Below are 19,090 nucleotides of genomic sequence, written 5' to 3' on the forward strand. Positions count from 1 at the left end.
GTGGCTATTACGGGCGGCCATCCTTCAGCGCCTCAGATGCCGATCGGCGCTAATCGGGCCTCAAAGGCGCCGCGGACAGGGCGGCTTCAGTGTGGAGCGGCCGGCCCACTTAGCGCGAGTTCCGCGGCGCCTAGGAAGCGTCGCCGGCGAGATTTACACGTGGCTGGGGCTATGTGTGCCACGGCCGGTGCTGTCCGTCTCGCCGCGGCGCCCCGACCAGCCTCATATGACGCCGGGGCTGCCGTTCTGAGCACGCCCGTCGCGGTCGTCGGCACTCCGACATGTAGGCCATCGCTGCTCCTCATCTGCCGGCAGATTGTGTTCGAGAAGTTCCCAACACCACACCGCTTCTCCACAGTAGCTACGGGGCTGCCCGGTCACATAAAAGGCGTTCCTTGGGAGTCCACGACGAAAGATGGTCGCTGTTGAGCAGTTAAACTACGTAAATAGAAAAAGAACATCTACCTGGCTTGGCCAAGCTAACAGCAATTCCAGCTGCGGGTATCTAAAGTTATGCCACTCTGTTGTTCTCCGGTGATGCAGCAGTTGTTGCAGCAGCTGTTATGCTGACTTAAATAGAAAGTGTTCAGGAGAGATTAAAAAGAGGTATGGCACGGTTGGCTGGATTCGTGATTTCCTGTCAGGAAGGTCGCAGTTCGTAGTAATAGACGGCAAATCATCGAGTAAAACTGAAGTGATATCAGGTGTTCCCCAGGGAAGCGTCCTCGGACCTCTACTGTTCCTGATTTATATAAATGACCTGGGTGACAATCTGACCAGTTCTCTTAGGTTGTTTACAGATGATGCTGTAATTTACCGACTAGTAAGCTCATCCGAAGACCAGTATCAGTTGCAAAGCGATTTAGAAAAGATTGCTGTATGGTGTGGCAGGTGGCAGTTGACGCTAAATAACGAAAACTGTGAAGTGATCCAAATGAGTTCCAAAAGAAATCCGTTGGAATTCGATTACTCGATAAATAGTACAATTCTCAAGGCTGTCAATTCAACTAAGTACCTCGGTGTTAAAATTACGAACAACTTCAGTTGGAAAGACCACATAGATAATATTGTGGGGAAGGCGAGCCAAAGGTTGCGTTTCATTGGCAGGACACTTAGAAGATGCAACAAGTCCACTAAAGAGACAGCTTACACTACACTCGTTCGTCCTCTGTCAGAATATTGCTGCGCGGTGTCGGATCCTTACCAGGTGGGATTGCCGGAGGACATCGAAATGGCAGCTCGTTTTGTATTATCACGTAATAGGGGAGAGAGTGTGGCAGATAAGATACGCGAGTTGGGATGGAAGTCATAAAAACAAAGACGTTTTTCGTCGCAGCGAGATCTATTTACGAAATTTCAGTCACCAACTTTCTCTTCCGAATGCGAAAATATTTTGTTGAGCCCAACCTACATAGGTAGGAATGATCATCAAAATAAAATAAGAGAAATCAGAGCTCGAACAGAAAGGTTTAGGTGTTCGTTTTTCCTGCGCGCTGTTCGGGAGTGGAAGGGTAGAGAGATAGTATGATTGTGGTTCGATGAACCCTCTGCAAAGCACTTAAATGTGAATTGCAGAGTAATCATGTAGATGTGGATGTATGTGTAGACAGAAGATCACGAAGTGCAGGTTCAGCCGCCTGATTTGAAAGGTTTCCCGCGCCCTTTACGTGCCCTGGCATCTCCTTCCGTAGTGTAAGAGCTGTGTCTTAAGCTTATCTGATACGAGTAGATCAGTGTAACGGGTATGTATGTAGTATGGTATCATGTTTGCATTGGATGATGAACAGAGAAGGGGAAGGTCAAACCTGATGCAGGCATTTAGGCTACTGCTCTCGAATAACATCCAGGGGCCGTCACACTTAACATCCCCAGACGGAAAAGATGGCCGTCGACAGTGTCACACGCCCCCAATCCATGAGGCACAGCGGAGAGGTTTGGAATTTAATCCAGGACGCTGGTGCAAGTTTTGGTGATCAGGAATTTTTCGCCACCACCCCTGTTTGTTCAAATGGCTCTGAGCACTATGGGACTTAACTTCTGAGGTCATCAATCCCCCAGAACTTAGAACTACTTAAACCTAACTAACCTAAGGACATCACACACATCCATGCCCGAGGCGGGATTCGAACCTGCGACCGTAGCGGTCGCGCGGTTCCAGACAGTAGCGCCTAGAACCGCTCGGCCACTCCGGCCGGCGGCAAAGGGAAAGCTGCGAACAGCGCCCGGCATATCCAGGCTGCTACTCATCCAAGTGTCAGCCACACTCGAAGTTGCTGAACTACGGTGATCTGACGGGAACCTGTTTTAGGTCGTTGGCAGAACGAAGTCATTCCCACAGACGAAGAAAGATGTGAATACGTGACGGCTACTGGATTTGTCTAACGTTACAGATGCTTTTCAGTTGGAGTTCGCAACACCGAATGCCCAGAGGACGTGCAAGCGCAACTTATCACCATGTTTCGAACTTTGAGAAAGGTGGAATCATTGGCACCCTCTGCACAAACTCATGTATGTTCGACATCCATTCAGTCTCTCGGCATGTGGAACACGGATGCATCATATCGACTGGGTCACTTTGCTTCAAGATCTGGACAGAATAGAAAAGGGTGCGCGTACCGAATTAAACTTCGTGAAATCTTGTGTAGATTGTACAGTTGCATACTTGTCCAACGTAAATGTAAATGTGCGTGTGGCTTGGGTCTCCCGAAGGATAGGTCGCTCACCTCGTGCAAGTCTTTTTAGATCACGCCTTTTGGCGACTTGCCTGTCGATAAGCATGTAATGGTGATGAAGACAACACAATACTCAGTTCCCGAGCGGAGAAGAGCTCCGACGCAGCTAGGGATCGAACCGGGATACCTCTCATGGCATTCTGCAGTGCTAACTACTCAACGAAGGAGGCGAACACTTCTCCAATGCTGCGGTGGCATTCCAGTCCGAAGTCAGTATCATACCTGTCGTGACAATTGCCGGTAAAAAGTGAATCGGAGAAGACTCATTTTTCAGATATTGTTTCTGTGGCCTGTTTAAAATATGACAGCGGACCTGACCAATTGTCAGGAGAAAATAAGATGAGTAGCACTTCAGAAGGTACGTTTATGGCATTTTTAACTGTTGTGCTAGCGTATATAGACTTGAAACTAAATTACTACCACTATCCGAAATCATTGGCTATAAACTTCCCTCTGCGTGGCTCCACTATTCTAAATTGCTTTCGTACTACCTTCATAAAACAGTCGACGAGTTCAAAAGTATTTGCGTCCACTTATTTGCTCGTTTAAGTGGAAAGTCATTTTTCTAGACTTCAGCAGTGCTATTCGGGACAATTATTGTGGAACAGTACATGCAACAGTGCACAGTCTTCTGCAATAATGCCCGATGCCGATGTACACTCCTGGAAATTGAAATAAGAACACCGAGAATTCATTGTCCCAGGAAGGGGAAACTTTATTGACACATTCCTGGGGTCAGATACATCACATGATCACACTGACAGAACCACAGGCACATAGACACAGGCAACAGAGCATGCACAATGTCGGCACTAGTACAGTGTATATCCACCTTTCGCAGCAATGCAGGCTGCTATTCTCCCATGGAGACGATCGTAGAGAGGCTGGATGTAGTCCTGTGGAACGGCTTGCCATGCCATTTCCACCTGGCGCCTCAGTTGGACCAGCGTTCGTGCTGGACGTGCAGACCGCGTGAGACGACGCTTCATCCAGTCCCAAACATGCTCAATGGGGGACAGATCCGGAGATCTTGCTGGCCAGGGTAGTTGACTTACACCTTCTAGAGCACGTTGGGTGGCACGGGATACATGCGGACGTGCATTGTCCTGTTGGAACAGCAAGTTCCCTTGCCGGTCTAGGAATGGTAGAACGATGGGTTCGATGACGGTTTGGATGTACCGTGCACTATTCAGTGTCCCCTCGACGATCACCAGTGGCGTACGGCCAGTGTAGGAGATCGCTCCCCACACCATGATGCCGGGTGTTGGCCCTGTGTGCCTCTGTCGTATACAGTCCTGATTGTGGCGCTCACCTGCACGGCGCCAAACACGCATACGACCATCATTGGCACCAAGGCAGAAGCGACTCTCATCGCTGAAGACGACACGTCTCCATTCGTCCCTCCATTCACGCCTGTCGCGACACCACTGGAGGCGGGCTGCACGATGTTGGGGCGTGAGCGGAAGACGGCCTAACGGTGTGCGGGACCGTAGCCCAGCTTCATGGAGACGGTTGCGAATGGTCCTCGCCGATGCCCCAGGAGCAACAGTGTCCCTAATTTGCTGGGAAGTGGCGGTGCGGTCCCCTACGGCACTGCGTAGGATCCTACGGTCTTGGCGTGCATCCGTGCGTCGCTGCGGTCCGGTCCCAGGTCGACGGGCACGTGCACCTTCCGCCGACCACTGGCGACAACATCGATGTACTGTGGAGACCTCACGCCCCACGTGTTGAGCAATTCGGCGGTACGTTCACCCGGCCTCCCGCATGCCCACTATACGCCCTCGCTCAAAGTCCGTCAACTGCACATACGGTTCACGTCCACGCTGTCGCGGCATGCTACCAGTGTTAAAGACTGCGATGGAGCTCCGTATGCCACGGCAAACTGGCTGACACTGACGGCGGCGGTGCACAAATGCTGCGCAGCTAGCGCCATTCGACGGCCAACACCGCGGTTCCTGGTGTGTCCGCTGTGCCGTGCGTGTGATCATTGCTTGTACAGCCCTCTCGCAGTGTCCGGAGCAAGTATGGTGGGTCTGACACACCGGTGTCAATGTGTTCTTTTTTCCATTTCCAGGAGTGTAGTTTTGATGCCTGGACATGCTATAATCGAAGCTGCTCCGTTGCCGATTATTCGGCTATCTAAAGATGCTCCGGAATTTCGGAATAATGATATCCGGCGTCACTGAGATTGTACGCGCAAATGTTACCGTGAGAAAACGATGCATGAAGCACTTCGTCGGACTCTGGCTCCTCGAACCCACCCGTTTCCACATTCCAGAATTAATAACTGAAAACGATAAACAGATACCGTTTGTGGTAAAAGATCTGCTTTTCGGATCATCTCCCAAATGACAACCCTACCGCAGCCATTCTGATAGCGATAATGACGAATGTGATTACGATTAGGATTGAAAAACGTAAAATAATGAATAAAAAATCTCAGTACGGTAATTTCAACTTCTGATTCGTTATCAGTGACCTCAAAATACTTTATACCGATAGTTTTAGTTGAATCCGCTAAATACATAATTTTGTCAGCCCGGCATCGGATTCATCATCAGCGACCCGAAAAATGTAAAAAGAACACAGTTTTGGAGGATTTAATATCAATTTTTCTGTTGTGTCTAGGTTCTGAACCGAGTTGGCCCACTGCGTGACAGCACAAACGGCTATAGTACATGTGCTAAAGAGATTGACTCAGGGCGGCCAGAAGAGGAGGCACGCATCATCCCTGAACGAGTAGCACGAGAAGATCGTATGGTTGTTCGACTGACTTTAGGAATGAACTCGGTACAACATCTGAAATCCGGCAAAAGTTTACAAGCTTGAGCTGAGACCTCAAGTTACCATGCATCTTTCACCTTTGACATCATACCACGGACAACAGAGGCTTGCACGCTGTAGAACCGGAATCAGTGGAGATATTTAGTGCCATTTTGTGGTGTTCAAGGATGAGTCTCACGTCTGAGGCGGTGAGATCGTCACCAACGAGTCCGAAGACAATCTGCTGAAGGGACACAGGAAGTTGCGACCTCTCCAACTCCAGTAGTGGGAAGCTATTGGATAAGACAACAGTGCTGATTTGATTATTGTAGAATGGAGACTTGATGCTCGTCAGTGTGGCAACAACGTTGTCATACCTGTTATGGCCAGCGTACAAAATACAGCAGGAACTAAATTATTTCACACTGCGGTTCACAGATAAAAATAGTTCAGATGGCTCTAAGCACTATGGGACTTAACATCTGAGGTCATCAGCCCCTAGACTTAGAACTACTTAAACCTAACTAACCTAAAACATCCATCCCCGAGGCAGGATTCGAACCTGCGACCGTAGCAGCAGCGTGGTTCCGGACTGAAGCGCCTAGAACTGCTCGGCCACAGAAGACGGCGCGGTTCACAGCAGATACGCCTTGTGAATGTATGGATCATTGACTGTCTTGGCCGGTGCTCTGCTGTATCTATAACTGTATAGAGCATATCCAGGATACGAAGGAAAGGCGTATATTTTCATACCAACCTGCAGCCAGCAATCTTCATGATGTGACACAGTATGTGTTTGAGGCATGAAAAGAAATTTCTCAAGGTGACATTCGGAGACTGTCTGCTTCCATCCCACAACGAATTCAAGGGTGTATTCCTGCCTACTCGGGGTCACACCTCTTACCTATGTTGATGACGTACTTTAATCCGAATGTAGAAAGTTCAGTCATTTAAATATCCACAGACTATAATATATATCGAACTGGTGCTTCATGCTGTAACAATTTGAAGTCCGTCAGTGATAAATTACTGAAAATGGTTATCAGCTGATATTGCATTTGGCGTACTGAACTGATAACATGACGTTAGTTATAGTGCATATTTCAATTGTGATCACAATGGCTGCTGTGTTAACCACAGATCACAGGAAGCAGTGACTTGGTTTGCTTCCCTCATAAATTGTAGGGGCTTGCTTTTATCAGTCTGCAGCACTTGTAGTCCTGTTAACATAAACGCCAAAATCACCTCACGTCCAAGTGGTTTCCGCGCTTCAATCGCCTGCTGGCTTCCCTCATGACATGAGGAACCGGTGATCTGCAGGCCGTCTCATCACATATCACAGTTTATTTATTGCCATTTACATTCATAAAATGTAAACAAGTAACGCCGAGTCCCTGCAGGGTTTGCCAGTAGTGGCAGTTTACAAGGATCATCTCAGTATTGCGGTCGAAATTTAACATAACGGCATGAGACAGCCGTCGCTTGTCTTGACCTGCGACCAGAAATCACGTCCTTGAGACGATTTAAACGCTATCCCTTATTCTTCTGGATCCTTTTCGGAATAAACATGCTAGGTGATATTGCACTGCAGGGTTAATTACATTCATTACGCATCATGTTAATTAGAAGTCCTATACATACGTGGAACATTCATTGCAGGTTATTATGTAAGTATCAGATTTGTTCAATCAGTCATCATTAATTTTAAAGTTGTGGGGCCGTCTGTGGCACAGTTCATTGATGGCTCAGAAAGCTATTCTTATTTTATGTCATTTAATGACATTCGTAAAGTTTTGTGAAATGTTGCCTAGATAAGGCATGCATGCAATTGGAATGTTTTCTTGTTGTTTGCTGTGTTAATTTTTATTTGTTATTATTTTTTTCAGACAAATTTTCTATTAATGTGAGTTCATAATCTTTAGCTGTATCTATTTGTTTAATTATGCCACTTCTACAAAATGATTCTCTTGAGTCAGATGTATTTTAAATATTCTGTTTATCCTGGATCTGTGTCATCGGTTACAGTCTGCTTTCGGCTGCGGTGGGGCGAGGACGTCCGCTGCGCCCCGCCGTGCGCGCCCGTGAGCGCTTGCTTGTGTTTACCTTCTCACGGCGCGAGTTGTATTTGTTCCAAGTTCAGTGCGACTATGGCACACACATGGCGCCACGATACGATCAGAATTATCTTCCAACCAGATCACGCGCATCCTCGAGCCTATGAAATACAACAGCTCATACGCGACAAACTACGTTTACATCCGGTGACTGTCGTCGGAATACATTTTTCTACATCGGCGAGCGTAGTTTATGTTAAAGTGATCAGTGCATAGGTCTGCACGACAGTGGTGTCTCAATACGTGAACTCTCTCAGATTTAAACATTCTGACTGGCATATCTGTGCAGTGGTGGTGGATCATGCAGGCATGGGCCTGAGGACTTTAAGGGTTTTTGAGCTCCCCTTCAAGGTCCCAGAGGAAGTTGTCAAGGACGCCTTCCGACCATATGGCAATGTCATCAGCCACGTTGCAGAAAAGTGGAAAACTTTTTCGACGTATAAGGTCTACAATGGTGTGCGCCAAATTAAACTTGAGCTCAAGAAACATGTGCTGTCCTATTTAAACATCGTTGGCTGTTGTGCAGTCATAATGTACGACGGTCAACCGCGTACCTGTTCTGGATGTGGGCAGGAGCGCCATGTTCGATTGGGCTGGTTACAACGTAGACTTAGATGAGGAAGACACGGGCGGTTGGGCACATACACCGACGTCAGAAGGATCAAGGTAGGAAGAGGAAGGACCCCAGATGCCAACCCATATGTCGCTTCCTCCGCAGCAACAACAGCAGCAACAGTCCCACGGAATCCAGAAGCAACATAACAATCAGAACGAGATGGACGTGGACGCGAACATTGACCCGACCGCGGCTTTCCTAGCAGAAGGTGATACGACGTGGATTGCCTCCCACATTCGGATACGGATGTCCACGTTCGAAAGCAACGTTCACCTCGACGACGCAAGCGACGTCGGCGGACCCCTTCTGACGATTGCCTCCTACACACGGCCGGTCAAGAAGGTGACATCTCGTCAGACGGCATGGATGCTGCGCCTGCTGAGGATCTAAGTGGTGTAGACGGTTCACTTGCCCATACTACGAGTGCCCAGTTACTTCTTGCACCACAGATGCAGCAGGTCGCGTCGATGGATGGCGCTCCGTCTACCTCTACCAAAGACGACGGGCGTGAGAGAGATTTAGGTGCCGATCAGCTACACAGCATCGTGTTGCACCCACTGTGGTCGGACGATGTTGAGGAACTTCCTGGAGAGGGCACGGGTGATAGGGGAGGAGGTGGCATTGGGGATGCCTCTCCTAGCGTGAAAGACGCATAATTTGTAAGTGGTCCGGTGGGTCTGGCATCTCTTGCGTTTATCTTCGATTGCCATGGCGTCTACCCTAGGTGAAGAGGCTAGGCAGCACACCTTCCGCCTTGCCACAATCAATATCAACGCGATAAGGGCACCACACAAACTGACAATGCTACAATGCATGCTCGATGCGGCGGACATCGACGTGGCCCACGTGCAGGAAGTATGTGTCGCTAGTTTCTCTGACTTCTACGGATATACCGCCCACGTCTCCCACGCCTCTTCTACCGATTGTGGTGTGGCTGTCCTGCTACGGGACGGCTTGGCGGCTACGGACGTACTGTACTTACCGAGTGCAAGAGCCATGACAGTAACTGTCAACGGTGTACGACTCATCAATGTATATGCCCCTTCAGGATCAGGGAGACGGAGAGATCGGGGCCGCTTTTTTTCGGAAGATATTACGCCTCTATTTATGGGCCGCATAGACGATATGGTGATCGGAGGAGATTTTAACTGTACATTATCTCCGTCTGATCAGCAGCCACATCACGTCCCGTGTGCGGAATTGGAAATGCTAGTGCGTGATCTCCACCTGATCGACACGTGGCGCCACATCCATGGCCCAGCTCCTGGTTACACCCATTATACAAGTCATTCATCAAGTCGGTTAGACAGGATTTATGTCACAGACACCCTTTCGACGGCGACGAGAGGAGCAGAGCTCTGGCCCACTGCATTCACCGGCCACACAGCCTATATTTTCACCATTGCCCTCCAACCTGCACGTGTGTGGCGCAGTAGGCCCCCCTGGAAACTGAACGTCGCCCATCTGGACGAGCCGGCATGTAAAGGTGCTATCGAAGAGTCGTGGAACGCGTCCTTACAGCGTCGTGGTCGTTATCGATCGACCCTCAGTTTGTGGATTGAATGTGCGAAGCGTGCTCTTAGGCGCACCTTCATGGCTTACGGCCGGGATGAAGCGGCATGAGGAGCACGGAAAACTTTTATTACACCGTCCTACGGGAATGTCTTGCTATGGAGCCCTCACCTGACAGGCAGATCATAGTCAATCGCGCGAAAGCGCAGCTCATCTCCTTAGCACGCCGTCATTTACAGGGCGCTGTTATACGGTCGCGTGCTCCAGACATGATACAATCAGAAAAGCCATCTATGCACCACCTGCTCCTCGAACGCAGGAGGCGCCGTGGGGCACTGGTAACCGACATGATAACGGACGACGGTCGACACGTGGTAGAACAAGCAGATATAGCAGAAGCCTTCTATGGGCATTACGCTCAACCTTATTCAGCAGTGCTCCCTGATATGGCGACGGTAGACACCGTTTCAGCACATGTCCACGGTACAGTTCCACCAGACATGGTACCGACTTTACTGGGAGACGTGACAGAAGAGGAAGTGCTCGACGCCATTGGTAAAGGTGCTCCCCATAAATCACCAGGAATCGATGGATTACCATTAGAGTTCTATCGAGCCTTTAAACAACTGTTGGTACCGTGTTTGATTGAAATTTGTCAGGAATTGATGTCCCCGGGTATAACATTGCCTGCACCGTTCTTGGAAGGTCTGATTGTCCCCATCCATAAGCCGAAGGGACGGAATCATGTCCGCGATTATCGCCCCTTAACGTTATTGAACAGCGACTTCAAGATCTTTTCGAGGCTGCTACCAGAACGTATTCGCGGCACACTATTGCACGTCCTGTCCAGCGATCAGACGTCCTTGGGGGGACCCAACAACATCAGAACTGCGTTATGTCGTTATAGAGATTTCATCTCCCTTGCACGGGTGAGACGTTTGCCGGCAGCCCTGGCGTCTATCGACTTTAGCCAGGCTTTTGACCGTGTGGGCCACACTTTCCTCACGGCCGTTCTACGGCGCATGGAATACCCCGACCCCTTTCACAGTGTTGACACGCCTTCTGCATGGTGCAACTTCTCGAGTTCTTGTTAATGGAAGACTGACGGCACCCATGCCGATCCGCTGATCAGTACGACAGGGATGTCCATTATCAACATCGTTATTTGCATTGGCCTTAGAACCTTTTTTGTGTGGTCTCCGAGACAGGATCGCTGGGATACAGTTCGGCGGCTCCATCTATCGCTGCACCGCTTATGCGGATGATTTGATGATCGTCATACGTGGAGCTGACGACATGGCCGCGGCTTTGGACTGGATTGCAACCTACGGTAAAGCTTCTGGTAGCCAAATCAACGTTGACAAGTCCGTCGCCTTGAACATCGGGATTGGGCTGCCGCAGGAATACATTGCCCCCTTAGCTTCAGTGATACTGTACGCTGCTTGGGCTTAGATTTCATGAACGACATGGGACGCGCGACGACGCTCAATTATCGACGCCTTCTTAACCAAATTAGGGCCGGAATTGCAAATCAGCGCTTGCGATCCCTCAACATCGTTCAGCGGGCGTATTATGCCAATGTATACCTTGCGTCCCGCATACCGCATGTCGCCCAAACGCTACCCATTCCGAAACCCGTGGCTCATAGCATTATGGCAGCGCTGGGATACTTCGTCACCTCTGGTATGTTACCGAAGATCAGATACGTATCTCTTACCCTCCCCAAGGAAAACGGTGGTCTCGGCCTAGTTAACGTCCATGATAGGGCCATTGCCCTCTATGTTAGCTCACATTTATGTCTGCAGCGCCGTTGTCCTGCGAGCCTCACGGCGCTACGACCTGCTTCACTAAGAGCGCCCGTGCCATTACAAGACCTCCCAGCGCCCCTCTTTTATATAGGACGTTTCTATTTAGAACAAAGTTATTGCAGTGTAGCGCTCACGACGCCGCGAATGGTCACTACTCGACGCCTATATCACGACATGCTGCAACGCCGCCCCCTAAATGTGGTCGAACTAAAATATCCTGACGTACGGTGGCGCGTGGTGTGGAAGACTGTACACGATGCCATGCTTGATTCTGATGTTGTTTCCCAATGGTACGTAGTCGTTAATGGGAAGCTGGTGACGCAAGAACGTCTCTACAATATCCACATGGCAGAATCTCCCAATTGTGTGGGTTGTAATACAGTAGATTCTGACGAGCACCGCCTCAGCTGTGGAGAGGCGGAACCGGTTTGACACCTTGTGCGGCAGATGCTGGCTTATCTCTTGCGAGTTAGGCCGGAGCATATATCTGCACGCACGTTATTGTTTCCGGATGAGACATTTTACCCCACGACTCGAACCAACTCTGTCACCTGGATACGTAGACAAAAAAAATGGTTCAAATGGCTCTGAGCACTATGGGACTTAACTGCTGTGGTCATCAGTCCCCTAGAACTTAGAACTACTTAAACCTAACTAACCTAAGGACATCACACACATCCATGCCCGAGGCAGGATTCGAACCTGCGACCGTAGCAGTCGCACGATTCCGGACTGCGCGCCTAGAACCGCGAGACCACCGCGGCCGGCGATACGTAGACATACGGTCCATTACCTCTGTCGTGACGGACACAAGAATTTACTTGACTTCTGGCTCTATTTGCAAGAAAGACATCATGTTATTTCCGGGCATACCAGATATCGACAATGCTTCGCAAACTACCTCTGGAGTGCCTTTCACAGCCCGCCGTGCAGTTGGAATGTTCCAGGCAGTGGTAGATGAGGTCAGAACGAACTGCAAACGATCATATATTGAACAATTTTTATCAGTGGGCGCAGTCGCTGGGAAGCCTAACTACCAAGTGGTGGCTTTATTTTCATGTTATTTATGTTTACTATCTTCGATGGTGTCTTCATTCTGTTTTAGTTTTCCAGGTTTCATTAACCATGACTGTTCGCACATTGATATCTATACAAAAAACAAAACAAAAAAGTGGCGTCAAATCGAAAGACTTGCACCAGGCGAGTGGTCTACCGGACGGGAGGCCCTCTTCACACGACATTATTATTATTATGGAGGGGTAAAATTTTCGACAAGGTATTTGATAATTTTTTAGATATTTAACTGATTTCTTTGTTTTTATTAGGAGTGTGACTTTTTCCTCATGCTCAGCTTAACACCAAATTAGTTACAGTCGTAAATGTTAAAGTGTAGGCAGGAACTATAGAACATTTTGAAATATAACCTTTTGTCATATTATCTTATAGTCACAAACATTATAAAGCACGTAACATGTATACAGGCTTTTTGTGCGTCTGCGAATGTTTCACAATTTACTTAGCTAAATTTCATTTTCATTACGCCATTGCACAGAAAATTTTAATGGTGAAATCGTAAAATGAACAGAAGTAGTTTTGTCAGTTGCTACTGTTGTTTATCTTATAATTTAGGAAAAAGTAAAACAAAACATACAAAATTAAAAATTAAATAAATCTTCATTGTCACTGTGGCACAATAACATTAGAGAGATTTTAATCAAACATATATTTGTTTTCTACGATTACATTACGTAAACTCTTCGGCTTTAAACTCTCTGGTGAAAAAATGTAACTTACGAGTATCTTCTACATAATCACAACACTATGTGACTGATGTACAGTAAGAATGATATATCCGAATTTCAGTGTCAGAATACTTTACACTCACCGTTTTCAGGCACTGTTCTTCAGGCTCTGTATGTGTCTTTTATATCCTTAAACCATCTGCAAAATCTATAAATTATGAGACGACTTCACTTGATTGTGAAACAGAACTTCGTGACTGGCTCTGGTTGGTCGTCGGGAATCGGATAGAACTGGTTTCTTTAGTTAGTTAATTCTTTATTTAAAATTTTCCGCATTTATTCGCATTCAGTCACCAGTTGCCCAAATCCCTTCGCTCACTTCTCCAATATTTTCACGTATGGCCACAGTTTTGAGACATCTTTCACGTGATCATCTTCAAAAGAAGTACGATGATGATTTTGTTAAACCACCGTAAAGGTTAAAATGAAGAATCAGACTCCTCATACCCCTTACCACCTTGGATGGATTTCCATTGCCAATAACCTGTCCCAAACAAAGAGTTTCATGACGGCACAGTATCCTCCCAAACAAAGAGTCTCATGACTACACAGTATCCCAGTTAATCCACTGGGACGAAACGCACACAGCATAAATAAAACTATGCCATAGGCCAACATGAAAATTTAGCAACACAAGAGAAAATAAAAGTTTGTCTCTTTACAATGCCGAAATTTTTCTCCCTGCCCTCACGAAATCTGAATTTTTTATATGAATGAGATAGAACACTTCGTGTCATTTACACAAAATGTAAATTAATCTTCATTTCTGCTTTGCAATTATCTGTTAAAACTGCCTCAATTAAATGTTCTGAAATATCGACCATTACAATTTACGTTGCACACCGATGCTAAAAATCGTTATAGTTAGCTCATGAAAGCACATAGGAGCGAAATTCGCCATCAGGCAGCAGATTTGATTTGCGAACCGAACTTGGTTGAAGTTAAGTATGTAAACCAGAGCTGTTAAGAACTCTACTTCACGGCAGGCTTCGTTACTTTGTGTTTTCATGAGCTAACTATAACGATTTCTTACCATCTGTGCCGCTAATAAATTCAAATGGCCGATGTTTCAGAACATTTAATTGACGCAATCTTCAATAAATAGTTGCATAGTAGAAATGAAGTGAATATAATAACGAAGAGTCCTGATTTCGTGAATAACGAGTCCTTATCATGAGACTGGTCAAGATTAGAACATGAATACCAGTTCCCAAGTTGAAACCCAAAGTAAAATCCCCTTGTATGGAATATTGAGTTATTCGTTATTGTGGAATATATAGTTTCACCTTTCAAATTATTATAAAAAAATTCTATTTGAAAAGTTCAGAGCAGCGTCTAATTTCCCCTCCCAAGACTGACACATGCTCTAATTTCCAGAAGGGAATCTTCGAAAGAAAACCAATCCTCTAAATCGTAAAACAAAATCTTGTGGTGTTGCAGTTCTTCTTATTTCCGTGCTTGCTAAGAAAACTGGATGAGGAATTCCGCCTTATGCAAGACACCTTTGGGGTTTTGTTTAACCCAGACTTGTTTCAGCACTTTTTGTGCTATCTTCAGAGGGTTTCTTTACTTCCTTTCTGTAAAAGTGTTATTACATACTAACGTTTAGCAAAAACATTTGAAATATTATAAGCCGGCCGGAGTGGCCGAGCGGTTCTAGGCGCTTCAGTGTGGAACCGCGCTACCGCTACGGTCGCTGGTTCGAATCCTGCCTCGGGCATGGATGTGTGTGATGTCCTTAGGGTAGTTAGGTTTAAGTAGTTCTAAGTTCTAGGGGACTGATGACCTCAGCTGTTAAGTTCCATAGTGCTCAGAGCCATTTGAACCATTCTTTTGAAATATTATACATGGTTTGTTTACAGTTCATCTCAACTGTGAACTGTAAACAAACCACGTATAATATTTGACAAACAATCATTTCATCCACAAATGTAAATATTTTGTACCAAATGTTTTCGCTAAACGTTAATATGTGATAACACTTTCTAAAGAAACTCTCTGAAGACAGCACAAAAAGTGTTGAAACAAGTCTGGATAAAACAAAATTCCAAAGGTATCTTGCATAAGGCGGTGTTCCGCAACCAAGAAAAATTATTGTTCATACAACAAAATGGGCCTAAGTTTTGCAACGAACGTATCGTACATACGTAGGGATTGAAAGTTAAAATGATTATCTTCGACATTTCTGATCGCGTCAGTGCTAAAAAAAGTTTCAATATTCGGCCACTATCAGATGTGGCCTACATCCCAGTGACTCAACGCTCACTCGAAATAAACTCTCTGCAACGCTTCAAACGATAAACACACAGGCCGGCGCTGAACTCACAGCACTGCCACATTCCTCTCTTTTTTTCACTCCGTATGACTTCTCCAGCCAGCCCGAAGATATGACAAACAGGAGCAGATTTCAGCTCTCAGCGCCTGCGTGGCCTCGACGGCCGAGACATGGCTGACCGCTAAGTGCTACCAGCACTCTGCTTATCTCTGCCCTGCTGGGCTTTCGTCATTGCCCCAGATGTCCCCCGTAAATCAGGAATTTCACGACTTGGTTTACTCGGTAAAGGCAGCTCAGTGACCCTGGTGCAGATGACCCATCCGAAGGCGACCTAAGACGAACAGCAGGAGCCGACCTCGCCGCCATAGCACCTCCCACAGTACGCGAAGGTCCGCCATAAATCGTGCAGAGTCTGTATGGAAGCAGTGTAACCTAGCTAGGCCGGCGCCACAGTCGAGGTCGGTATTTCCGATCCCCTTTAGCATTATTTCATTCACCGACTGTACAGCTAAACGTTAATAAAACCCTCTGCTGGAAAAAACTGCACAACTTTCTTTTATAGCGTGCCTTTCTTTACGGTTACGTTATGGTTCACTGTTGCCACATTCGACTGTCAGTCCCGTCTCATCCTGATGACCTCAGATGTGAAGTCCCATAGTGCTCAGAGCCAGAGCCCGTCTCATCTCGCACAACTTCCCCTTCAGGCATGTGTCAGAAAAGCGAAAAATTATACTGTGAAAAGGTAGTTAACGAACAAGTATCCTGGTATTGAATGACGCCGCATGCCGTCCGCTCAACCTCTCAGTAAGCAGTGACTGACTTGCAGCGGCAGCACCGTACCTCAAGTGACTAACGCATGCTAAAATTGCAGCATACAGCCCAGAGACAGCCGCTTCAATTTCTGATGGAGGATAAAATTTTCGTCAGCCGTGTTTGACCAGCAAGAGAAAGAGAGGTAGTGAAGTAAGGTTCCTGAGCAGCAGGCCTTGTGTCAATGTCCTACACTGAATTCCGAATCTTTCCAAAGCGCCCACATGTCTAACAGATGAGATGAGCAGCTTTTCTATTAGAGAGGTGTAGGATGTATGCCGTAACAGTGTCTTATGATTTCCATCTCTCTCATGATCATTTACAAAACAAGCATAACATTATACTCTAATCACGGATGCTCACTAAAAAGTCACCCTTATCATACTCGGCACGGAGGCAGACTAAATAAGAAATAGTGACAACTGCAATGTCTTGGCTTATATTATTGATCCAGCAAGGCAGCGCAATGGTTAGCACACTGGACTCGTAATAGGGAGAAAGGCGGTTCAAACCTGCGTCCGGGGTTTCTCGTGATTTTCCTAAATCGCTCCAGGCAAATGCGAGGATGGTTCCTTTGAAATGGTGTAAGACGTGTATATTTCTACTGTTTATTGTCAAATCACAATTTATGAAAGATGTTTATATTTTATTAATAGGATTAAGTAGGAATAATTAATATTTGTCATGTTGGAAATAATTGTGGTAGCAGGGAATGTCTGCACCAAAGTATTGTTGGCAAGAGAGACCGCAAATTGGTATAATTTTATAAAGGGCGGGAGAGACCACGTATACATACAATTTAAGAAAAGAGCGGGAAAGACCGCGCATTGATACATTTTGTAATGGTAGCAGGGATTGTCTGCACCAGAAAGCATTGTTGGCAGGATAGACTGCACTTTAGCGTTCGTAGGAAGTCAGTAGTAAGCGAGAAGTGAAGGGAGTCGGTAGCAGGTCTGAAGCGAGAGGTTGAGAGGAGCGGTGTGCGTGCCAGCCATTAGCTATGATTTACAAGAGATTATAAACGGATGTACAGAGATATCAGCAAACTGTTATAACAAGAGGAACTAATATTATTGAATTAATTTTTTGGGAAACTCAAGACTACTAAAGGTATCTTTGCGCATTGCTAGTTGTAAGATTACTGTAAAAAGTAAGTCCCATTTGAACGTTTGTAAAATCATTTCATTCAGAATATAATTAACTTTTGCCAGCAATATTGCATTTCTAATTATAACCCATCCCAAAAACCATCAACGTAAAACTTTGCAAAATTTCATTGTTGTCAACAAAAAGTTTAACTATGAATTACGTAACTTCAGTCAAATTAATTAAATAATAACGTCACCTTTGCTATTAAAGAATAACGTTAGCTTCGGTAATAAATACAGCCACTTATTATGAAAGCCCACCAGCAGCTAATAGAGTATAGTAAAACAGAGTAAGTATATTCATGTCGCAGTTCGATGTAGCAGTCAGATGGCGATCCAGTAACAGTAAAAAAGGTAAGGAACAGTTTTGGGTTATTGCAGATAACGACTGAGGGCCACGACGACGACACATTCTATGTTTCGTCGAAATAATCAGAAAATCACTTTTAATAAGCTGCAATTAAATTTGTATGCGAAGATAGAGAAAGAGAATAAATTTCAAAGGGAAGATTTCATTTGTTATTATTAAGCAAGAGATAGAAATCCTAAGGAAAGGCTTCATAGTTTATTGAAAAGGGAAGGTTGTCATTAACAAAAGAGATACAGAGGAGACGGTTATTGCGTAATAACAAAAGAGGTATAGAGGAGACGGGAAGGTTTCAATGGCACGGCCGATTTACTTCCCCATCCTTGACACAATCCGAACTTGTACTCCGCCTCTAATGAGCTCGATGTAGACCAGACGTAAAACTCAGTCTTCCTTCTTCCTCTGGCTTATGTTGTCAACCACGCGAATAGATCCTAACATTTTACGATAACTGTAGACGTTGGTAGCCAGTATACTTTTCCATCTTAATGGAGAACATCACTACGACATCGAGGTCATTAGCGATGGAGTTCATTCTCAAATGAATAATAAACTAAGGGCCTTGTCTATAAGAAAGATAGTACCTTCCACAGAACTCGCGAAAATCCATCATATCCATGCGCAACTAATCTCTGCAAATGATGACAGATAATTATTTTTTTCGTATCGTAAAGTAAGCTTTTTCCCCCTTTCATTCATCGACTGATCATGACAAGAACGATCTCTAATGTATACCTGTGTGAACTGTTATTCGTCAAACTTTACCTTCACGCCGCGCGGTCAGGGGCGCCTTGTCACGGTCCGTGCGACTCCCCCCCCTCGGAGGTTCGAGTCTTCCCTCGGGCATGGGTCTGTGTGCTGTCAATAGCGTAAGTTAGTTTAAGTTAGATTAAGTAGTTTGTAAGCTTAGGGACCGATGACCTCAGTAGTTTGGTCCTATAAGACCTTACCACAAATTTCTAAATTTACCTTCACCGTCTCTTCGGTTGCAAGTGGAGCGTTACGCCACTGCTGTTCAGGAAAAGCGTGGTGGCATGTTTTCAGTTATAAAGCCCGGCCAACGTACGTCAGTTTACCAGAGTCTGTCCGTAATAGTTGTACGGAAGTACGCTCGTCCGCTGACTTACACCACACTGACATGAA

Source organism: Schistocerca americana, chromosome 1 (assembly GCF_021461395.2).
Source record: "Schistocerca americana isolate TAMUIC-IGC-003095 chromosome 1, iqSchAmer2.1, whole genome shotgun sequence".
NCBI classification, from domain to species: Eukaryota; Metazoa; Arthropoda; class Insecta; order Orthoptera; family Acrididae; genus Schistocerca; species Schistocerca americana.